At 40.7% G+C, this 25715-nt stretch overlaps 1 pseudogene across 1 annotated transcript; it reads right to left on the reverse strand.

Annotated features, from left to right (window-relative positions):
- Positions 1 to 1281: 1281 nt before the first annotated feature.
- LOC145571124 (uncharacterized) lies at positions 1282 to 20734 on the reverse strand (annotated as a pseudogene). Its single transcript, XR_014096563.1, has 6 exons — positions 20642 to 20734; positions 20408 to 20479; positions 11592 to 11843; positions 2529 to 2672; positions 1753 to 2443; positions 1282 to 1661 (listed from the first exon to the last, which is right to left on the reverse strand). The product of XR_014096563.1 is annotated as an uncharacterized LOC145571124 (transcript).
- Between the last annotated feature and the right edge of the window lie 4981 nt (positions 20735 to 25715).

Consider the following 25715-nt stretch of genomic DNA (forward strand, 5'->3'; position numbering starts at 1 on the left):
TACCGATGGCGATTATCTTATTATGTCCCTTTCTTTATATCGTACGGTTCCTTATGACGTTTCATGTTAGCCGACTGCAAATCATTTTGGGACTAAGGCTTTGTTGTTATTGTTGTTGAGGATGCGGATTACACTAATCATCAATTAAACCCAGAACTGGGTCATCAGAAAATCTGAAAAAAAATAAATAAAATAAAAAACAAATAAAATAAAATAAAATAAAATAAATAATAAAAAAAAAAAACCATAAAAGAACCAGCCTAATTATTACATCAACAATCAGTTCGAAATAAAATAACTTAACTAAGTTTTATGTCAAGTACATGACAACCTTCAGTGTGACACCAGCAATTATATTATTTACAAGCACTAAAGCTCCCATTAAGACTATATGACCTGACACCAAAAAAAGTTCTCCAGTAACTCATACCTAAAAGTTCTAATCCAAATGGCTTAATCTAATAACAGAAAATAAAGCATCCCTCTACTATAAGCTGAAATTACCAATTCACTACGAAATCTAATATAAGCATTTTTAAAATTAGAGCACAGATTTTCACACATTGCATAGAATCAAACGGAGGGATAAATATGAATTTATCAGCAATAAATTTTCATACGAATTTCAAAAATTACCACCAGCTTTTCTTGTTTACTGATGTTTGGACTAAATCTAGTATCAAATTGAATAATGACTACAATAGCAAAAACTTAAGTATGTAAAAACTAATATTTATAACAAAAATTACCAACTAAAGCAAGAATTTAGAAACAAAAATAAATGTACCATGCTGTTTGATGAAGTGCCTAGCAGCAGTTTTGTAACTCTACCATTCCTATGAATGTAAGCTCCAAGGTCAGCAGTCTCAGCACCATCAAAATAATCCAAAACAAGAATTCTCTTTCCTCTGTCTATAAAACCCATTAAAAATAAAAATTAAAATTAAAAAAATAAACTAAAAAATAAAAAAAACCATTTATCTGTAAAAATTACAATAATAATAATAATAATTAAATTATCTCAATCTTAATGGCTTCAAAAAGACGAATTATATTGCGATGAGTAATATTTCCAAAAATGAGACACTTAATACAAGAATGACAAGCATTACCATACCTTCCTCCAATGTACTCTGTGTACGGAGAATCGTAGCATTATTCTGCATTACTCATTGCATATTCAAACGGATTTGGGATGTTGGAAGATACTAATAATAATCAGCAGTATAATACAATCTGTTTCCGCAAGATACTGATATCACCTTTTTTATTTTTTTGAAAAGCAAACAACCCTCATAATATATTACAAGCGCATTACACATTACAATTTACAGGCAAGTAGTGACCAGCATAGAGAAAGAGAAAAGGAGAAAAAATAACACCAACGGAAGAAAGTGACATCTTCTCTATCAGATGAAAAACTAGCTAATGTTGCATTCTCTAGGATCACCATCTGTGGCAACATCCCTATCAGAAAACCTTAATATATAAGCTTCTCCTTCACTATCGTCATCCTCACTCTCACCATTACCTCTCCTGGGCCGCCTTTCAACAAAAGCCAGTGTTTGTCGTCTCTGCAGTCGTAATACATGCATTATAACATCAGGGGTGAGAGTCACCCGCGAATGATCCTCTCTCCCTTGTCGGTTAGACTCCATAATCTGTACACAAAATCAGTGGTTTATATATATATATAAAGGCAATATCCAACACCCAAACCTAGAAAGAGCCAGGATAGGAAGGGATATTAACCTCGTTTACATCAGTGGGCAGGGGCTGAACTATCTTAGAAACCGGAGACCAGATTTTTGCACTTTTTTCGATACCACAAGTGGCAAGGACAGGCATGGATGGATGCTGCTCAAGCTGATTAACTACATGTCTATCTCCGACCATCAAACGTACAAGTTTTGAGTCCTTTTTGTCCCAAATGAAGATATGGCCACAATCTGAACCACTAACAACAAATTCATCATTGGGGCCAAAAAAGTTGACGCCTTTAACTGTTTGTGAATTTCTGTGTCCAGAAAAAACTTGTGGCTCTTCCAATTTCTGAAGCTCTTCAGAAGATATTATCCTCGGATTTGTTCCCATTCCCATGCATTTTTGAAACAAGTATATGAGCTCATCATTATACGAGACAAGCAGCTCGCCTGCATTTGAGTAAGCTAGCCCTGTGATATGAACATTGCCACTCTTTGAGATGATGAGGACAAAATGTGTTCACTGGTCTATCCAAATTACTGGAGGCATCCCAATGGCATTTTCTCATGTCATATACACGCACATATTCATCAGAGCCTCCAACAGCAAGATAATTAGGATTTCTCGGATCACTCACAATTCCGTTCAATCGGACTCTACTTGAAAAATCAGACCTGTCACCTACTGTAAAGGAGCAACAAGAGAAGATCTTTGTGGAAGAATTGCTTCTCAGATCAAACTGCAAATTGGGAAAAGGAAACATTGATAATATAACAGCCAGCTATGCAAAAGATTACATACTGCTATAAGCATTTTGGACATACATGTTGAACAGAGCCATCCTCACCACAGCTGTAAAGGATGTAAGGACTTCCAGGTTCCACAGAAAGTTTGAAGACAGCTCCTCGATGCTTCCCTAACCTTTTTGTATCAACACTTCCATCCTGTAAGACTTGACCAACTCTCACCTGAAGATATAATTAAGCAATAGATGTTGGTAGATTAGATCAAAAGCATTCTGGGGGCTTAACGGAGGATTTAATGATCAGAAAAAGGTTTCAAGGTTCTTTTCTCTTTAATGAGGCCAGTATTATGCAAACTCTAGAAATACACACATCTGGCACAATTTGGTACCTAGACTACCTGCCACATTAATATACACTATAAGTACGATATTAGGTCTACAATCTTATACTTCCATCGTTCCACAAATATTGCAACTATTACCATTTTAAGAAGTTTCATAAGTATTGCAATATGTCCCTATTTACACATGTTTTCTCTCTTTCTCTCTCCTTATCACATGGGTCCTTATCATTATTCCTCTCTTTCTCTCTCCTTATCATATGGGTCCTTAGCTTTTCTCTATCTCTCCCCTCTTCTTAAAATCCGTGTCCCATCCCTATGCTGCAATATTTGGGAATAGAGGACGTATAAAACTAAAGGTCAATAAATACTACCTATTTATGAACCCTAAAATCCAATATAAACCAAAGGGCTTGTATGAATTACATTTTACGAAATATAAGCATCAAGTTTTGGTTCCAAGTCTCAAGCTCAAATTTCCTCGTTAAGCAATCAGAACCCAAGAAATAACCTGAAACAATGGATGTAGATGCGTATATTCATTTCTTTGTTCCAGCGTAAAAACCTGATTAATATAGGAACATTGGACTACGATAGGCATTTGTTATAAAGCCCGCTAGACAGACTCAAGCTGGGGCACTCAGTTACTAATTCTTCTTACAATCCTGACCCAATATCCTATAAGAGTCTACCTTTTTAAAATTCGTATTAGGATACATTATATTGATCACTAAAGAAAACAAATTACAACCTACTGCCTCCTTGACATTAGGACGAGACTCCTGATCCAAGGAAAACAACACTAGCAGGCCTGTACAAGCCTTGAGTATATCCCATAGCAGGGGATTAAACAATCCTTGTTAGTACTAGTAATTTCTTTACCAAAATATTTCTCCAACTCTCAGCTGTACGTTATATTAATTTTGCACAATTTATCAACCTTACCCAGTACCTACTTTTTGTAATAGACTAACATAAGGGAGGGCAATTGGGGGAATTTAGTACTTTTAGGTTAGTAGTCACTTGACCTTAGTATAAATAGGGATAGTATAAGCAGTAGGATATCATGTGAATTGTGAGGAAAAATGTTGAGAGTAGTAACCTCAATTTACTAGGAGAGTGATAACCTAAAGTTATCAAGAAAGTAATAGCCTTAAGCTATTAATCTATCACTTTTGTACCCAAATTTCTGCCATTATTAATCAAAGTATCAAGCTTTGGTCTCTTAATTAGTCTTTAAATAAGAAAAGACTAAGTCAGTCCATAACACTTTTATGTCATAGAGCTCCATTTCCAACCTCCCAAATTGCATAAAAATACTGCTATGGAAGCCAGCAGCTTGCAAAAGAAGGTCACTTTGTATCTCTTCTTGCACCGGGTCAAGGTGTCTTGTCCCAGGTCTGCTGTAGGAAATTTAACTCCCTTCTGTAGCTGCATATCTTCTGCACATTGCACTTTAACAGCAATCAAAGAATTGGTTCTTATGAGTTTCCATCTCCACGCTACAATACAGACATTCATCCTGAGTCTAGTTTGCAACCACCCATGAACATCAACCCAGCAAATAAATTTGTGCTTAGGAAAACAGTATCTATTCTAAAGCCCATTAGACCAAACTTTATTTGGATTATGCCCAATTGCATACAGGGCCACTGTAACAACCTGCTTAGTGTTAGTTTGTAATAAAGGGATTTAAGCAATAAAAATCAGTTCTTGGGGAAAGTAGGCAGCTCTTTGATTGAATTCAAAAGGGAAATAACAAGCATAAGGGTAGCTTTAGGCTACTAATCTCTGGGTTAGTACCTTTAGGGCACCACTCTCCAATCCTAGGAATTACAATGATCTTGCCTCCCTAGCACATCCTACCCTCCCTTTGTTATATACACATAAACTGACAAAAAGAGAAAACAACAAAAAGAGAAAAGTTGTTGTAGCTGTCACAGCTCCTCACAATTAGGAGGCTGCCCTGCTGCTAGGTGATTGCCCTGCTGTCCTTGTACTGACATTCCATTTTGCTGACCTCCCCTCCTCCTTCTTGCATAAGTAATCAGCCCATTGCCCTTGTTGATTAATGTATCAGTTACATTCCATTTTGCTGACCTCCCCTCCTCCTTCTTGCATAAGTAATCAGCCCATTGCCCTTGTTGATTAATGTATCAAGGTGAAAGGAAGGGAAACGTTCCTTGATGAGAGAAGCCTCCTCCCAAGTAGCCTCGAGCCTTGGTAAGCCCTCCCACTTAATCAACACTTCTGATTTCGAGGGAGAGCTGCTGGATTTCCTGACATCAAGCACCAGTTCAGGTTCTGCCTGGAGCTCTAGCTCTTCTGTCAACTGGGTGGGTATGGTGGGGTTCACCAGTTGGCTGCCAACTGCTCGTTTCAGTTGTGAAACGTGGAAGACAGGGTGCACTCGACATGAATCAGGCAGGTCCAACTTGTAGGCCACCTTCCCCATGCGTTGCACCACCAAAAATGGTCCATAAAAGCGCGGAGCAAGTTTCTCACTAGGCCTCTTCGCAAGAGATTTTTGCCTATAAGGCTGAAGCTTAAGATAGACATAATCCCCAACTTGGAACTCCTCTTCTCTTCTCCTTAAATCAGCGTTAGCTTTCATCCTTTGTTGAGCACGGAGCAAATTCATTTGCAAGTCTTCGAGCACCCAACCTCTCTCTTGTAACCACACTTCCAAACTGTCAACTGGAGTTTGCCCTTTACCCACCTTAATTAGTCTTGGTGGGTCTCTCCCATAGACTACCCGAAAAGGGGTGAACCTAGTGGACTCGTGGTGAGCGGTGTTGTAAGCATATTCCGCCCAATGCAACCATTTACCCCATGATTTAGGCTGCCCGTTCACAAAGCACCTTAGATATGTCTCCAAAGTTTTATTGACAACTTCGGTTTGACCATCGGTTTGAGGGTGGTATGCGGTGCTTCTCTTCAACTCAGTGCCTTGTAGTTTGAACAACTCTTGCCAAAAAATGCTCATAAAAATGCGGTCTCGATCCGATACTATAGAGCTAGGGAACCCGTGAAGCTTGACTACCTCCTTGACAAACATGGCAGCCACAGTGGCCGCGCTATATGGGTGTTTTAGACCCACAAAATGTGCAGATTTAGAGAGCCTATCCACCACAACCAAGATAGAGTTCATTCCTAATGAATTGGGAAGTCCTTCGATGAAGTCCATGGAGATGTCCTCCCATATGGCTTCGGGAATAGGTAGGGGTTGTAGAAGACTCGCGGGTTGCAATTGTGAATGCTTTGCTTGTTGGCATAGGGGGCAACATCGCACATGATCTCCAATGTCTTTTCTCATCCCAATCCAATACCATTCCGAAGCAATCCTCAAGTAAGTCTTAGTCTCTCCTTGATGCCCCCCAATCGAACTATCATGATACTCCCTCAAAAGCTTAGGAATCAATGTGGACGACTTAGGTATAGCCACCCTTCCTTTGAACAATAGCCTCCCTTCTTCCAATGTATAGCCCGCAAACTTCTCTTCCCCTGCCTTGAGAGCTGCTGCTATTTTTCCCAGCAATGCGTCCGCCTCAATTTCACCTTCTAACTCATCCCATTTGATTCCTTGAGTGAATGTCATGGCAGCCAACTCATGCTCCGATGCGCCTCTCCTAGAGAGTGCATCCGCCACTCTATTACTTACCCCCGGTTTGAATTGAATTTCGAAGTCAAATCCCAACAATTTGCGCACCCATTTTTGATAGTCCCCTCCCACTTCGCGTTGCTCCATCAAGTACTTCAAACTTTGTTGATCCGTCCTTACCACAAAGTGACGTCGCAACAAATAATGTCGCCACTTGACAATGGCTAGACAAATTGCCATTAACTCCTTCTCATAAGTGGCTTTTGCTTGTGATTTGGGCCCCAACAACTTGCTGAAAAATGCTATGGGTTTCGAGTCTTGCATCAACACCGCACCTAGGCCATAGCCCGAGGCATCGGCCTCAACCACGAATAGCTTGCTGAAATTGGGCATTACCAACACCGGGGCAGCCACCATGGCAGCCTTGAGCTGCTCCAAGGCCTTAGTAGCTTCGGGTGTCCACCAAAAACTATCCCTCTTCAATTGCTCGGTCAAAGGTCTAGCTATTTGGGCATACCCTTTGATGAATTTGCGGTAGTAACCCGTTAGCCCCAAGAATCCACGCAACTCCTTTAAATTTCTAGGTGTAGGCCATTCAACCATAGCCTTGACTTTCTCCATATCCATGGCTACCCCATTCTTGGACACCACGTGACCCAAGTAAGATACTTGTGGTTGCCCAAACTCACACTTCTTGAAGTTGACCACCAAACTATGCTCCTTGAGCACGGTCAATACCATTCTCATGTGCTCTCGGTGACTCTCCAAATTGGGGCTATAAATCAAGATGTCATCGAAAAAGACTAGCACAAACTTCCGCAAGTATGGTCTAAAAACCTCATTCATCAAGGCTTGGAAGGTGGCGGGGGCATTAGTGAGCCCAAAAGGCATCACCAAAAATTCGTAGTGACCCTCATGGGTTCGGAAAGCCGTCTTGTGGGTGTCCTCCTCCCTCACTAGTATTTGGTGATATCCGGATTTGAGGTCGAGTTTAGAGAAAATGGCCGCCCCATGGAGTTCATCTAAGAGCTCATCTATGATAGGAATTGGATATTTATCGGGAATTGTCTCTCGGTTCAAGGCACGATAATCAACACAAAAGCGCCACGAACCATCCTTCTTCCTCACCAAAAAGACCGGGCTAGAAAAAGGGCTAATCGATGGTTTAATTATGCCGGCCACCAACATCTCTCTTATCATCTTTTCAATCTCATCTTTTTGGAATTGGGGGTGTCGGTATGGTCTTACGCTCACCGGATTACTCCCTTCTTTTAAGACGATCGCGTGCTCGTGGCCCCTCTTGGGTGGTAGTCCCTTGGGTTCGGAAAAGACTTCCATAAACTGCCCTATTACCTCCTCTAACCAACCTGGCAGCACGGTGGTGGGGGTGTTTCTCTCACTCACACTTGACTTAGCCTCGACTTGGTTGATTTCAACCCAAAGTCCTCCACCTTCATGCTGCAGCGCACGAATCATTGCTCGGAGAGACACCTTAGTGCGCTCCAAGGCCGGGTTACCCACCAAGGTCACCCTCTGTTCCCCCATCGTGAAGCTCATGACATGGGTTTTCCAGTTATGAGTGACTGATCCCAGTTTCTCTAGCCACTCTATGCCTAGAATTAAATCAGCACTTCCAAGCTTGAGAGGTAGAAAATTATCCACCACCACAAACCCACCTTTAAGGACCACCCTAACCCCCTTACACCGTCCCTTTCCCACGATTACATCTCCGTTTCCCAAGGAAACCCCAAATTCTTGCTCACCCTCAACCGAAACACCCACCTCCGTCACTAGGAGGTTGGAGATGAAGTTATGGGTGGCGCCTGGGTCCACTAAAATCACCACCGGTTTCGACCCCACCTTACCCTCCAATTTCATGGTGCGTGGGCTTGACAGGCCCACCAGCGAGCAGAAGCTGGCTTCAGCCGCCACCTCCTCGTCACTCGAGTCGAGCTCCGGTGGTTTGGACGGCCCAGCTTCCTCATCTTCGAATTCTCCGAGCAAGAGCACGCTCATCTCCTTGTTTCTGCAGCGGTGGCCGACGCTCCACCGTTCGTCGCACCGGAAACAAAGCCCCTTGGCTTTGCGTTCTTGGAGTTCGAACTCCGTAAGCCGCCGTGGTTCGCCGGACTTGGAGGTTGAAGATGCGGTGGATCTGGGGAAATTCACCGATGCTTGAGATTCGTTGGGAGCCTTGGGCCATCCCTTGAAAGTCGATGCTTGCTGAGAGGGGGTTCCGTACGTTTGGGCCAAACCCATACCAGTTGGAGGTTTGGATCCGGAGGATCCGAATCCGCTTGCGATCGATTTGCCCGCCCCGAGGTATGTGGGTGCCCGTTTAAACGCTCCGACCCGATTTCTTTCTTCAACCCGACCCGCGACCTCCATAGCCTGTTCTAGGTTAAAGGGGTTCATTAATCTCCTCCTTAAGCCCATTTATAAAATGAGCAATCATTATCGTCTCCGGCACATCCTCTAAAGGTGCTGAGAGATCGATGAACCTCTTACGGTAGTCCATCACGGTTGTTTCTTGTCGCGCCGCCAACCATTGCTCGTGGAGGCTTCCGGCGTGGGTTGGCCGGAACTGCCGCAGCACACGCGCCTTCATACTCTCCCAGCTAGGTATCGGCCGCCTCCTATTTTCCCACTGAAACCACCCCAGGGCGTCCCCCTCAAGGGCTGATACCGCCGCCTGGAGCTTCTGATCTTCCGTAAGGTGGTAGTGGAGGAAGTACTTCTCCCCCTTGAGGATCCAGCCGTCGGGGTCCGCTCCTTCGAAAAGAGGCATATCCAGCTTGCACGGCTTCCAGTGGTGGTCTCCTCCGCCGTTCTGGTCGGTCCAGTTGCGTGAACCCGGAGTATACCCCTGCCTGTTCCTGGTTCCTCTGGTTCACTAGGTTTCTGAGCTCCTCGAAGAACTGGGCTTGTGTATTCGTGTTCGCCGCCGTTTGGGTCTCTTGCTGCTGCCGGAGAAGCTCAAACTGGTTGTCCATCTTCTGAATGGCCTCCTGCAATGATTTCTTGAGGGTTTCCTCTTGCGTTTTCATCGCCGCTTCCAAGGTGGCTAACTGGTTTTGCACCCTGCCATTTGTTCATCTAAGGTGTCGCACCTCTGTGATGCTGAGATAACCATTTCTTCTCTCTCTCTTTTTTTTTTTTTTTTTTTTTTTTTTTTTTTGAAAACAGAGAGTGGTGTGGTGGTTTCCGATACCGGCAGGTGCAGGACCGCCGCTCTGATACCACTTGTAACAACCTGCTTAGTGTTAGTTTGTAATAAAGGGATTTAAGCAATAAAAATCAGTTCTTGGGGAAAGTAGGCAGCTCTTTGATTGAATTCAAAAGGGAAATAACAAGCATAAGGGTAGCTTTAGGCTACTAATCTCTGGGTTAGTACCTTTAGGGCACCACTCTCCAATCCTAGGAATTACAATGATCTTGCCTCCCTAGCACATCCTACCCTCCCTTTGTTATATACACATAAACTGACAAAAAGAGAAAACAACAAAAGTTGTTGTAGCTGTCATAGCTCCTCACAAATAGGAGGCTGCCCAGCTGCTAGGTGATTGCCCTGCTGTCCTTGTACTAACATTCCATTTTGCTGACCTCCCCTCCTCCTTCTTGCATAAGTAATCAGCCCATTGCCCTTGTTGATTAATGTATCCGTTACAGCCACTTATAAGCTTTACTAACATAAAAACTAGCTTGCAGGTGCCACTGGTTGCTCATGAACCCTTATATCAACTCATCTTCTACTTCGCATATACCGCAATGAAACTCCATTCGAAATGAAAACAAATACGCTGAACACTACCCTGGGTGAATCAAGTATGATGGGTCTTTTTTTCTATAATAGTTTTCTTGGTAACTATAGTTAAATTAATAAACTGCAATTTTAACTGGAATAAATAAAATTTATAGAGTATGTTAATTTCTAATTTCTCATTACATAGAAAGTTCATAATCTTAAATTACTTAAAATTTCAAGATTCAAATACATGATAAAACATTCAAAGTTTCAAGTTTCAAGTTTCAAACTTTAAAACATACATGCTACATATACTAAACAAAATTAATAAAAAACAGAAAGCATCGCAGAGTTTTAGTTGACTAGGAAAGTAAAACTTTACATCCTTATGAGTCTAGGGCAATCTTGGCTTTTTAGAAGTTGATGCCATGTTTGACCTCCCTCCTCTGGGTTCTCCCTCCATTTCACAAATCCTCAAGTCTAATTGTAAAATCATCTAAATAGGGAGCTCTCAAGGTTACTTTAAAAATAAAATAAATAAAAAAATGTTTTATAAGGGCCTTCTTTGTATCTTCTTGTGAAACAAGAGACAAGTCACAACATTGAGTCAGTTTCTTGAGTAACTGCTTCATACCCTTTCTGCTAAGAAGCTGCTTATAGATAGTTACAGTAATTTTAATAGCAATTTCAGACAATTCAGGTTTTCCCAATTTTTGAAAGGCCACCATGGGACTCATTCTCACAGCATCAGTCAATCCTAGCAAAAGTCACCTAATTTTTGAGATCTAAGCCTAGGAAATTCTTGCCTTTACAATGCAAGGACATGGTAAATAAGTGCAAAAAATTAGGATTGGATAAGTAAGACATGCTATTTTGGGATTGAAAATTTTGTGTCAATGTGAGTTATAGTCTTATACAGCTATTTTATAAACTTCAAAAGGTAACTGAAAAATATATGGAGAAAATTACGCTTATCTTAAGCTGCTGGAAACAATTGTGGGCTTCTGTTCAAACTGCTTCTACTTCTATGAAAACTACCCCACTTGGCCTGAATTCTGTTTCTCACCTTTAGAACTATTTCAGAAATTTGGCTAAACACCCTCTAACCAAGGTCATAGCAAAGTTTTAATTGTTCAATCCAAAACCATAATTTTTCTGCACCGGGTAAGTGTTTTTGTTTTAAAGTTATAGAAATGAAACAAATGCTGAGAATTATAAAGCAGATAATTGTGGTAACTTATCCATGCTCTCTCGTGGTACATTCATTTGAATCATTTCCCCCTTTTATTGCTTTTAATTAAGAGCTAATAAACTTATTGCAATAATACACAAACAAAACTGTTCAGTGTGCAAGCAACTATGCAAAACACAATAAGATACACTAGCAATAGAGAATGATTAAAAAAAAGAAAAGAAAATTATAAGATGAGTAGATTCCCCAAGTGCTAGAATTACCTGTCCATCTGCAGCAGATGTGACTATTATCCGATCATCACTAAACGGCATTATCTTGGTCTGAAAAATATTCTCTAAGTGACCAGATGGATATGCAAATGTTTTACTTTTAGATGCCCAATCCCAGAAGATAACTTGTTTATCATCAGAACCTGAAACCAAAGTCTTGCCAGTTGAATTGAATTCCACAGTATTGACACAACCCTCATGACCAACCAACTTTGCATACAAGTCAAGTTTTTGAACAAGCCCCTACATAGAAGTGCAGCAGCAGTCAGAGAAACAAGGCAACCAGCAATATATTATGCAAGTTACAAATCTGCAGTAACTAGGATTTATCTTTTATATAACATATTATTCAATACAAAATTACAGTGCTAAAGGAGTGCATATCCTATCTTAGTAAGCTTTAGATAAGCTTATAAAAACAATGATGACCACAAACAAGTGTGAAAATTGTCAGTAGCAAGATCTAGACAAGTCCGTTTGCACACACCTAACCCTCCCAACTAGAAAAGTTGTCTTTAAACACCCCTTAATGGAACACCGATCATAATAACTCAAATTTCTCTCAAATCAACATTATATGAGTATTGGACCCTCATAGTGGAATCCATTCACTGTTTTACTTTTTTTGTGGGGGGAGGGGAAGCGAGCAAGAAAAAAATATTAAGAAAATTTCACTTAGCACGTTTCAGTGTTAGTGCCACACTTAGAAGTGCGTGTCCCCAGAAAGAGATAGGAAGATCACTAAGACCCAGTGTAGATCGTACTATGTCTAACAAGGTTCGATTTCTCCTTTCGGATACTCCATTCAATTGTGGAATTAGCAAAGCCCGACCTAAACCCGAGTAATTAATTGTGTTCAAAGGTTTTCACAATGGTGATGCCTTTTTCAACACTTAGCTCTTGCTAAGCCGGTGAGCTCCCACTGAGTCACTAAGCTCCCACTGAGCCAGTGAACTCCCACTGTGGCTAAGAGTTTTAGACATATACTTGAAAAGACGTTTAGAAGTTAATTCTATCCATAAATGAATATGGTGTCGTCCTTTCTTAGCTCTGACATTTTATTTAGTGTAACATTAGTCCTTTGTGTAAATCTTAAGAACTTTATAGGAAAGGATGTGATCCATCATTGTTCAAGTCATTTTTAAATGGCATCGAGGTCTCCGTGAAGACACATTATGTTCTTTGTAGAGTTATTTATGAAAATTTCCATTCATAACTTTGAGATGGTCACGCTTGGCTCAAGCAAACATCGCTCGATCTAATCTAGATGTTTTGATATCTTGCCAAGTTGAATCTGTACTTCATTGAACTCTTGAACTGTTCAAGGTCAAGTTTGTTCACATTTGATGAATATAGCCATATTCTTTCAAATTCCTCGTGAAACATTGAAGTAATTGAATCCTCTTTAGCTTTCGGAGTCAATTGTCTATACCAAGAACAATAGCTTTTTACTTTGTCAGTTTCAATAGGTAAGACTTTCTTGTCTTAGAACGATTCCGAATCGATCAACTATCAAGAGCCTATCTAATAGAGCCTTGAGTACGTTCTTGTCAATGTGACAATGCTAAAGATGTTCGGAACGCAAATCATGCCCATGACTTTGAGCTTTTGCCAGTTTATCATGTTAAGAAAATGTTTGTTTATAATCAAGCATTCTTGACTCATGGCTTGGATAACCATGCCATTCAAATAAATTTCGCAACTATTTCTCATTGCTTGAATGAGAGTCTTTTCGTGTGTAAACGGATTATTTGCTGATTATGGAACACAATAACTATTTATTTGTTCCAACCTTAGCTAAAAAGGTCTTTAAACAAAGCATATGACCTTACAACTGATGTAGCACCACTTGCTTCATTCTAAGCCTGTAAGTCGATAACTTAGCTTATCTTCAATAGTTTGAGGTCACTTCTAAAGTGGAACACTCAAGCAGTATCTGATACTTGTGAAGATAATAATTTTCTAAGTTAATTAGAATAACATGAACTCTTTAGCAGAAAGGGAATCTTATTCCTTTTCTTTGTTCCTTGATTCCTATAATTCTTATCATAATTTATCTCATAATCTTTCAGAATCACTTCTTTAAGAGTCTTTGACTTTTATACTTTGTTAGGCATAATTAAGCATCTAATGCACCGTATAGCAAAGTTCCACCTTTTCCTTCAATTCGTACTTGAATTAATACATCAATGAGTCGTACTCACCAGCGTATAAAGCGAAAAGATATGTTGGTTGTCAAGAATTGACAATTTTTAGTTTCCAACTCAATACTTCATGTTTTATCAAAACTACCTAGTATTTTGAATACATGATGTCCAACCGTCCTTTTGGACTTTATTATAAAAGTCATTTATGAGTACTGTGTTTTAGAAATTCTTTACCTTTCTTTGAGAACTAATCTCAAAGATTTCCTTTACCAATCATGGAAAACAATATAGTTGGATTTGGAATTCTACAAATATAAGTGCAAAGTATAACAATTTATCAAGTAAATAACATAATAAGTTTGAAAAGTCAAAGGTATTCATGCAAATTTTCAATCTTATTAAACGTCTTATCCATGCATTAAATTTGTCCCCATTTGGCGAGAATAAGTCAATTCCAAGATCCAAAGAAACAAAGAGTGGTTAAGCATGCTTTGGCTTGTCTTAATACTCAATCTCCTAAGGTAAGAAACGCTTTGCTAATGGCTCCAAGCCACTCTTGGTTGAATAAATCATCGCATCCAATGCTCTGTCAACAATTTATTCACTTTGCCACGACATGTTAGGTATCCATCACTCATATCGTTGAGTACAACCAAAACCAACTTGTATGTGATGGCTTGCTTTAGCAAACCCATCCACATACCTTACGTATCCTAGGGAATAATAGTGATGCCTCGCTTTGGCGTAGCCCATCACTACTCTCAATAGGTCGATAAGTGTTGTTTTGGAATTGCAATTTCACTCAATATTTAGGGACCTAGGGTTTCTATGTTGGTTGATTTAAGTGAACTTAATTAATCATCACAACATTCGAAATCCTAAACATGCATCTAACATATAATTCATATATATAAATGATCATAAATATGTAAAAGCATAAGCATTTTGATGCACATTGGCAACTAGCATGACCCCTTGAATTCTCCAAGTCTTCAAAAGGTCTTGTTTCGCAACTTCATGGCTTTGTCATCCAAGAACCTCCGTCTTCAAGACTTGACAAAAAAATATGCAATTACTAGTTTCTACGATTAGTACTAATCTAAATATTAAGGTAAAAAAGTACTCAATGGTACGCAGACTGTATTTAGATTTACAAAAATACATCACGGATCGCAGTCCGTATTTTCAATCCTAATCGGGCCCCACTAGTTGCCATTTTATAAAACCTGTGAGAGAATATACATTTCATTCATCCATTCACTATTTGTGAATGGCCCATGAATTTTACAACGATAAAATAAGTAACAATGCATAAACACGCGATAACTAGTTACTAATCTAGGTGGTTAATCCGATTAACATGCCTAATTAAAACTAGTCAAAGTTGTTTTAACCGATTATGTAAATAAGCACAATTAATAATTGAAGCTTCCACTAAATTCTGCATCCATCTTAATTAATCCAATTAATTAAGCCGGTAAAACCCAATTATTTGCCAAAGTAGAATTTTTGCACATGCCGCTCAAAAACCGAGGCCTAGCCTCCAAAAAATTATTAAAATAATTAAAACGGCAAAATAAGCAAACACGAAGCCAACCGCACTCAAGTGGCTCAGGCACTACATGTGTGCCATATGGAAGCCAAGGTCGTCTAGCAACCCCGAACTATGCGGCTTGGCCCATGTGACTCCATAACCCCACGTAGCACTAGCTAGGTCGAACCTAGTAGCGTTTGCTACGGCTTACCTAGTGCTAGGCACATGCCCACAACTGCTTGCCCCTTCGCACCAAAGCACCAAGCATCAAGCATGCACTAGCCCACAACACACGCATAGCCATACCAAGCCTCGACCAGCTCACTTAGCAGCCACATTTGGGCTGCTATGCAGCCCGGCTAGCCAAGTGAGGCACTTGTCTCGGCTTGTGTGCCTTAGCTTCGGGTTTCCAACCCAATTTTTGCGTGACTTTGCCATTAATTCTAAATTAATTTTAGAACTAATTTAATGAGCGAAAATGAAAAATTAAACAAGTCCAACTTTAATTAAAATTTCACAAAAAGTGCACATAACCAAAATTATTTCCAAGAACCATTCTTTAATAAAATTGGTGTAACTTGGTGCAATAATAAGGGCAATCACTCACTATTAATTTAATTAATTTAAATTAATCATGAGATTTTGACAAAATAAAAGGGAGTTGGAAACATGAACACAAGTTCAATAAAAATTCCAACTTTAATACTTGTGAATCCTTGAAAAATTATATCTTCCAATATGAAGATAAAACAAATTTCTATCACAAATTTCAAACTTTATGATTCCAATCCATTTAATACATGATTAAATCAACAAAGTTCAACAAAAATTCATGAAATTTAGTAACTCAAAGTTTCAATCACTTAGCATAATTAAAGATTGAATCTTTAGTACTTAGAAGCCTCAAAGAACAAAGATTTCACACTTAATGCAATTATTTTGCAATTATGTGAAAAATAAAAATCAAACTTTCAAACACAAATTACTACCAAGTAATCATGCCTAAAGAGGTTTAAAATTGCATATAATATAAGGATTGAACCAATTACATAACCACCATAAATATGTAATTAATTTTCAAGGTTAGAAAGACTTAAAATTTTTCGTCAAAACGAAAAATCCCTCGAAAGGTGCATTTCTGGTCGTTTTTTTTGGCTAAAAACAGAGTCCTAAAAGCGTAAAACCATTTTCAGAACGCCTTTTCCACCAAAAATTCACTATTTTTTGGTCGAAATTTTGGGTTCGGGAGCTGAGGTCAACTCTAATACAGGATTAAAATTAATGAACCGAGCTACTAATCTAATTAGCAACTTAAAACCAGAAAAATTAAGCCATAAAAACACCTTTAAAAATAATATGATTTTAAAATAAACGAGCGAGGCTCCGATACCGCTGTTGGGGTTTGTGGTGAGTCCGACTCACCGCGGAAACAAACCCAAAAACAAGACCGCACTCGTAATAAATAAAACCATAAACATAATAACTTAATAACAAGATTAAGATAATAATTATACCTTTGACGCATGCTTCGCCCGACCTCAAGGGGCTCTTACTTCGAAAGCTAGCCTCAAAATTACGACGACCTCCAACGGAAGTCCACCCACAACTCGAACACCGACAAGGCTCTAATGCCTTGGAGTTAGCAAGGCCCGACCTAAACCCGAGTAATTGAGTTCAAAGATTATCACAATGGTGATGCCTTTTTCAACTCTTGAGTTCAAAGGTTTTCACAAATAGTGATGCCTTTTCCAACTCTAACTCAAGTGAACAATCCCAAGCTATGCCTTGGCTATTTATAAGGAAAGCTTCCTTGTGAATTCCACTCATCTTTCAATGTGGGACTTTTTCATAAAAGATCCCACATGGAAAGTTTGATGAATTCAACCCTTAGTCAAATAAACCAAGGAACAAGAAACAAGTGTCACATGGTTAGGTGAGGACCACTTTCTCACTTGGTCCCCAAGGCAACTCACATGCATTATGAGCTAACCATGTGTCACCCAACCTTGACCCCCAAGTTGGGTTCGGTTGGGCCACTTCCTTTTGGCCCGTGTCCATGACCCGTCACCCAGGTCCATGGCCCCTTTTTGCCACATGTCGCTGCCACCATGGCGCGCAGCCAACGTGGAATGCTGCCACATGGCGTGCTGCCAACGTGGCACGCTGCCACCGTGGCGCGCTGCCACTTGGCGGCTGCCACATGGTGCTGCCACGTGTACTGCGACATGGCGTGCTGACATGTGCGCTGCCACGTGGCACGCTCCTATTTGGCGCGCTTCCCTAGCCTTTCGCGTGGCTAGGGTTTTACTTGTTACTTGAAGCATTTTCCCGTCTCGCCAAATCCTAAATTTTGGCTCGACATTTGACATTTGAGATGTAAGATTTCAGCACGCTCTTGTCAGCCAGACGGTCTAACGTCTTCTTGAGGCTATAGCAGTCCTTGGTGTCATAGCCGACTTCCTCATGGATGTGGCAATATTTATTTTTGTTTCGTGACTAGACGGAACTCTTCATCGGATTTGGCTTCTCAATGGTTAGCCGGTCCTTTATCCCCATGAGGATGGAGTAATAGTCTTTATTAAACTCATACCTTGGGACGTACGGTTTGAATTCTTTCTTTTTCTTCTGGGTCGGCTGATCAGATTCATCAACCGCCAAGACTTCTTTTCTCTTTTTGCTCTCTTCCGCTTTCTGAGCCGACTGACCAGATTGACTCTCTTTTTGCCAGTCAGACTTTTTAGAGTTTGACAGATGGGTGGACGAGTAGAGGTAGGTGGCTTGAATGAAGCTCCCCGCCTCCATCAACTCCTCTTGGAGGGTGAAGACCCTTTTCTTGACGAGGTCAAACTTAAAGGTTGACCCGTCCTTTAGACCCTTGAAGGAGTATGTGTAGGCTATTTTGTCAGACAGCCCTTGAATATGGATTCTCACCAGATTGAACCGCCTGACATAGGAGCGAAGTCCTCTCTCTCGCTGTCGGACGGTGCTCATGTTAAGACTTGTTTTCTTGTCAGGGAAGTTTAAAGCAAACAAGAAGGCAAGCCTCTTGAAGCTGTCAATACATCCCGCTGACAAGTTACCAAACCATTGTTGGGCTATGCCTTTCAAGGTAGCCGAGAAGCATCTGCACCACATGGCATCATCCAACCCTTGCATGTGTATAAGTTGGTGTAGGCCATGAGGTGATCCTCATGGTTGGTGGTACCATCATAGGCACCAACCAAATCATTGTTAACCTTGGCCGGATGTGCCGCCTAGGTTATTTCTATGATGCACGCAGAGGTTTGTTCACCAAGTCTGAGCAGTCGGAGCTAGCATTCCAGGGGCTAGACATTATGTGCCCCCTGTCCTCTAAAGAGGGCCATGAAAGGTGGGACATATCGCCCGTATGGAATCTGAGGCACATACGGGACTGACCCAATCATCTGAGGGCCAATATGGACAGACTTGCCGCCTGTATGACTCTCATGCAAGGATTGAGAATTCCTTGCGGATGTGTTTTTGAAGCTGTCTGGAAAGCTCGATGTAGAGGCTGACTAAGACAGCTGCAGGCTTCTGTTATGCTCAATGATGTGTCGAGCATCGGAGAAGGTTTTCTTACTGCCATTCGGCTGAACAGCTCAAATGACCTTCCTTTTTCCCATCTAAGGCAGAAGGATTTTGGACCATTCAATGGCAGGCGTAGTCTTCTCCTTTGGATGTGGAGTAGGCTGCCTTTCTCTAAATGGTTTTCTCCTCTCAGCTTGAGGAGTCTTCTTGGCCGACTGACCCTTGCTAGAGCCAGTCGTCCTTTTGTTGATCGAGTAATTGATTTCACCTTAAAAACTTGTCATGAATTTCATGAGTTCGTCTCGGGTGACTGGAGCCTGACCCCTTACCGTCGGGTGTTCCCAGGTGGTTGTCTAGTAGACTTGCTGGGACCAGCTTCGTTGTTGCTCCGTTCCAGTATATCCCTGGGACGGATGTGCTTAAAAATGAATGACTCATCAAGGGCCACATAAGTTTCGACTTCACAGTCGTTATTTATATCGTGGTCCGTATGGACTTCCCCATCGACCGTAGGCCGGTTAGGTTTTTGTGGCGATACGGAATCTTAAACCATCTTAGAAGTAATCTCCCCATAGATGACGCCAAATGTTTTAGGTATTTTTAGTCCCTCGGAGAGTTACGTCACTAAGACTGGTCCGCACTCGATCTATACCTGCAGAACACGGAGACTCTGGTTGATAGGAGCTCCGCCTCCGACGATCAAGTTAGTATTGGTCGTAGAAGATGAAAAGATGTGGAAAAGGTAAAGGTGAGATCTTCTCGGATTTCGAGATCAAGTGTTTTTCTCTTATGTGAGAGAGTGTAGGAATGCTGTAATAAATGAAGCTGTCCTCAAAATGGGGAAAATCTCCTTATTCATAGGGTCGTTGGGAAATGTGCCCTTCATTAGGTCATCCTGACCTAATAGGCTGCGCCGTTTTGTGGTGTTCTTGGGAATTGGGCCCTAAAGGCCGCCATTCTATCTGTCATTTGAGGCTGACATGCGTCAGCTGGTGAGTGGCCCATGTTGGACCTGCCTAGAGTTGACACGTGTCCCTCTTTGATTGGGCCACGTGTGTAGGGTATTTTTACCTTAAACAAGTCTTAAACTCAATTCCTTGTGTTCTCAGATCAAGACGATCTTTAGGGGTCGCCTTCTTACTTCCAAGGCGTTTCTTCACATCACCATCAAACTTACGTGATCCAATTCGTTCCCTCCTACTTTTTTAACCATGATTTGTATGCACTAGACAAGGGTGGAGGAGGTTGATTACTCGCAGAAATGGTCCACAAAGATCTTCCAATCCAATACGTCTCATACTTATGCACATTACTTTCATGCAATGATACTTCACGAGGACTATCATTATAGCGTGGAACTACTTGTTGAAGTCCATATTGTCGAATCAATCGGGAAGGACAATAAAAGTCAATTTTAAGAGACTAAGAACACGACAATATGGAGTATCATACATCCCGACCATCCTATTAAGCCTCCACCAAGGCACCACCCATCGAATCGAAAATTCTCTCTACGGAAAGAACAACTTCCAATCATCATAAGACATGTTTGCTGTGTAGTTTTTCTTCCTACGGACCAGATCATTGGGACCATATTTTTCAATATCATAGGGGGCTTCAAAGAGTTCCAAACATTTAATAAACCTAACCTGCAAAAATAAAATAGTCAGTAAAAAAAATCACAGAATGAGCGTCATGACATGGGAGTTACTGTCGTGCCACGGCAAACAGTAACCGCGACGCAGCAAAATATACCGTGACACGGTGCCTACCTGGTGTCACGGTGTTAACGCGGAATAGTTTTTTTTTACCTGCAACAGTACTAGAGAGCCCTTCTTGACGGCTTTTCGGTCAGATTTTGCTTCATCAAGGCCACGCAGAGTTTCTCCCAGGCAAGTAGGCATATGGGATCTTCCAGATTCAACATGTTTAAGCACAAATGCTAGACTAGCATGTCCTATTCTACCGTTTGCAAATAAAAGCTTGCTAAACATGAAAAAAATATAAGCCCTCCTACGGTATACTGACGAGGGGAAAAACTAGGTCGTTGACTAATCCTCCCTAAGCCAAACAAGATTTATAAACACTTAACAAACCTAAATACAAGTATAGAGGTAAGTCAAGGGTCGAAACCAAAGGAACGATTACGTTCAAGTGCTTTCAATTTGGGCGCCTAAGCTAGGTGGAAGCCAAAGGTAAAGAGGTAACACAAATAACTAACAAAACAAACAACCAGACAAATAAAGCACAAGGAATGGGGATAAACAAGTAATCATGACAATTGCAATAACTTGGGACAAACATGCCAATCAATGGTTGTGAAGATTAATGATAAGAGCTATCAATAGGAATCAAACAGCTATCTCATAATCGTTAAGCTAGATGTCTCTACGAATAACAAACTAAGAGAATCACAATCCAAACCAATAGAAAATTGCAATTCCTAAATCAATTGGTCATGTTATTAGCAATCACAATGAAATCTAGCATAATTCTGAAGGCCTAATCGACTTACACACATGCAAACTTACATTAATCACTTTAATCTCAACAATCAATCAACACAATTCCCAAATTAATCACAATCAATCAATCATACAAGTTTCACCCAATTCCTAGCTAAACAACTACTCAAGAATCATCATCTATCAACAAACAACTAAAGAAATCAAGAATCAACAAAATATGAGGAACAATTACACTAATGAAGATCAAACATTAAAATCAAACCAAACAAACATGAAATTAAACAAAGCAATAAAATGAGATAGAGTTAGAAATCCTCATTGATTGATTATGGAGATCTTTAATATAATTGTCACCTTGAATCTTCAATCTCTCAAATCCCCAATGAAATTCCTCACTTTCTCTCTCTAAATCTACTGCTAAAACTAACCCTAGATCTAGAGAGAGAAGCTCTCAACTAAGCTAAAATTATGATCAAAATTACGTCTAGAACTTCTTACAAAAATCGGCTGAAAAAGGTATTTATAAGAGGCGCGGAAAACAAAATCGAGCGAAGTCGGAAACGAGGAGGAGCGCCCATGCACCATAGGTGCGCGCCCGCGCATGGCTGTGCATGCCTACGCTCGTGGGCTGCGCGCCCGCTGGGTTTCTTCGACTTCTTCGCCGCTTCGTGCGCTCGCAAATGGGTCTTCGAGTGCACGCAGTATGATGATGATAGACATTAAGCATGGATGATTCAAATGGAATCCACAGTGGGTTCAACAACACTTCTTCATGGGAGCGCGGCTTGAGAGCACAAGAGCTAGAACTTGGAGCATCCACTTCCTTGTATCTTAAGCTTTCCCAATGCTATGAGCTAACTTCAAAAGCATCTTCCAACTTAGAAAATCACCAATATCGAGACCCAAACCTCGTAAAATACCTACAACCACGAAAAGAAGAGAAATAATGGAGAAAACACAAGAAAAACCATAAAAACACAAACAAGAGAGAAAAGGGAAATAAAGAGAAAATGCATAAAACTAAGCATTTATTGAGACAGAAAGCTATGAAAAGAAGGTAAAAACAACCTAAATACTCATCAAATGAGTGCCATAAATGGCACTCATCATATACATGATATGACTCAGAGATAAAACGATTAAAATATAAATTTGCAAGCTTTTCTAGATCTACTTCGTTACCACACACAATTCTATTCAATTTCGGGTCTATCAGATTTAGATGACGCTTAAAGTCATGGTAATAGTATTCATGCAGAGTAGGCATTGGAACGAGGACTCTAGCGGGGAAGCCAAAGATAGCACCAAATTCCTTCGGCAGAGGACATATTTCATCATAATTGAACTTGAAACAATGGGTTTCCGGACTCTAATAATCTAAAGCTACTCTTAGAAAATCATGTTCAATTGCTACATGCCTCAACACTAGTAAACCTCTGACATGGAACAATTCTAGCTCTCTTTTATCTGCATTGGTCAAGGAATACGACCAGTTACGCAATATATTATCAAAATTCTGAGATATTATTATTGAAATATGAAATTCTAGCTATTTTATGTATCGTAATTATGCATATCACGAATTAATTGGGCGTAATTTATAGCCAAAGAGTCTAGAAACGCAAAAAATTTATCCTTTTGCACGCACAAAAGCACGGCTGCTTTATTTGCGCACCGCGACACGGTAAGGAACATCGTGTCACGGGATAGGGTGCCGTGGCGCGGCAACATCTACCGTGACACGGTACATGCCATGTGTCACGGTAGTTACGTGTCATCTTTTTTTACCCTTGACCTATATTCTTCCGGATTTTTCTTTTATTTATCCTTCAAACTTTCTTTTTCGAGAGTTTTATTCCTAACAAAATTCTCCATTTATTTTATGTTTATTTTTATTTTTATTTTAGGGAAAGTTGTAAAATTTGTCCCATTGTTATTTCTTTTTATTTGTGGAGAAGTTGTAAAACTTGTCCCATTTTTATTTCTTTTTATTTTCGGGAAAGTTGTAAAACTTATCCCATTTTTATTTCTTTTTATTTTTGGGGAAGTTGTAAAACTTGTCCTATTTTTATTTCTTTTTATTTTTGGGAAGTTGTAAAACTTTATTCATCCTTTTTTTCGTCTTTTTTTCTAGGAGAAGGTCGGTACCCTCCACTTACGAAAAAATAACGGGTTCTTTTTCAAGTCATCAATAAATACACAATCACACATAATCAGTCTCAAGCACACACTAACATACAGTATATATGAGTAAATAAAATGTCAAATGCATAAAGTGTGAATAAAATATACAAATGAGTCATGATACATAAGTAGTGTCAAGTGTCATCAACCAAGTGCACAATAAAAACCCTCGGTAAAAAATCTCCATATCTAGATGAATTAGGATCAGTCTCATCATGAGACTGCAAATAATGGAACGTCGAGCTAAAAAGTCCCTCCATCATCCAAGTACGAGGAGTAGTGTCCCTACTCGCCCCCACAACTCCAGCAAAAGACATAGTCAAGGTAGGCCCTGACCAACTGGTAAATTGCATAGGCTGACTCCAGGACGTAGGCATTGTCGGTGGAGGCATCGTCCAAAGCACCGGAACGAGATGTAGGCCCGATCTACAAAGGTAATGACCAGCCTAAGATCAGAATGCGGAGGCTGAAATGGCTGAGAAGGTGGAGGCTGCGGCTACTAGGTCTGAATATGCTGAAATGGCTTAGAGGATTATGGCTGCTGCCACTGAGTCTGGAAATGGCTGAGAAGGTGGAGGCTGCTACCACCGAGTCTGAGAATGCTGACGAATCTCAGGGGAACGTCTGTGGTGACTAGGATCTCCCTCGCCCGAGCCTCTATGCCTCGAACGCGAGCGAGACCTCCGTCGCCTCCGTCGCTCCTTAAGGACACAAAATGAAAAAATAAACGGTATAAGATAAAACAAAAGAGAAAACATGGAAAAAACAGACGGATATACATCATATACATCGTCTGAACCACTCAGACAACTCGCACCACGTCGTAACTTGATGATGCAATACTTCAGGGCATCAACTAGCTTCATCATGCCCATCATATCCGAGTGCGTAACTTGGAAGCAAAAGTTAGTAATAAACAACAGTAACAAGAGTAAAAAATTGTGTTAGGAAACTTACTGGATCAAACTCCTCAAGAAGAGACTCTTGCGCCTATCTGAAACCCTCTGGCACATCAGCAATATGATCCTCGACTGTACCGATCGGCCCCGGGTAACGGACGGACTGGGTTGGGATCTCAATCCTCCCTCTACGAATAGCAGTCGCTTAAAAACATGATCGAATAATCAAGTTATTCGACAGTTTAAGCAAGGATCTCAATAAAAAAAGGCATTTTCAAAAGTCAAACCTTAGGAAGACGTGGTGGAGGGGCCAAGTAAGGAGGCAGGTCCTGAGAATAATCAGCATCATGTGCACGAGCTCTCGCCAAGAAAACTGATATCGCTCTCCTCCGCTCACAAGAGACACCAACTTAGCCCAATGCAACATCGACGTAGGTGGAGGCAGCGACACTACAAAACGATCAGTGCTATGCTGACGGACCACACACTCACCGAGATACTAGACAAGACGTGATGTACCAGAGAAGACGGTATGACATGACGAAAGCTTCATAGCCTCTGGAAGGTCGGTCAGGCCAGCCCAAGGTCGATACTGAATCTCGACCGAAACCTAAAAGGATGAAAAAATACATTGAATACAGCAAGGCAACATCATAATGAGAAAAATACACTATAAAGTTGATTCTTACGCCAACAGTGGTTGTGCCCCAACGCAGCAACCCTCGCAGACTCGGTACTAACTCTACTCGGGACTCACCCCGGTTACGCCAACTGGCGCCAATAGGAAAGTCGCGGGCCGTTCCCTAACGTCGTCGAGGGGCTAGTCCTAGAAAGTACTCATAAAACTAAAGATGCAAAAAGAATAATCTATAAGTACATGAGCCAAAGAAATAAGAGCAAAGCACGAAGGAAAATAATCGTCACCTGTACGACTCTTCAAAGACCGTAGACCGAAACAGGGGACTGATCGTTCAGTTGTCAACAGCCATGACGCAGTGATGAAATTAGATCGGCATACCCTAGACTTTTTGGGTTTCGATGAGTCAGACTCACTGCGAAAAATAAAACCCGAGCCTAAGGAAAAACTCACAATTAATATAACCAAAATGCATAAATAACAAGATTAGAGAAAAGACTAAATTACCCTTGTAGCGTGATTCAATCGACCAAATGGAGCTCTTACTTAAGAAAGCCAAGCCTCACAAAGGGCGATGACCTCCGACGGAGTCCACCCACAATGCAGCCGACCGGTATACTACTTGGAGGTTAGCCAAGTCCGACCAAAAAGACTACCCATGTAATTAATGAGTTTAAAGGTTTTCTCTCAAGTGGAG

This window comes from Chenopodium album, chromosome 12, assembly GCF_948465745.1.
Source record: "Chenopodium album chromosome 12, dcCheAlbu1.1, whole genome shotgun sequence".
Lineage (NCBI taxonomy): Eukaryota > Viridiplantae > Streptophyta > Magnoliopsida > Caryophyllales > Amaranthaceae > Chenopodium > Chenopodium album.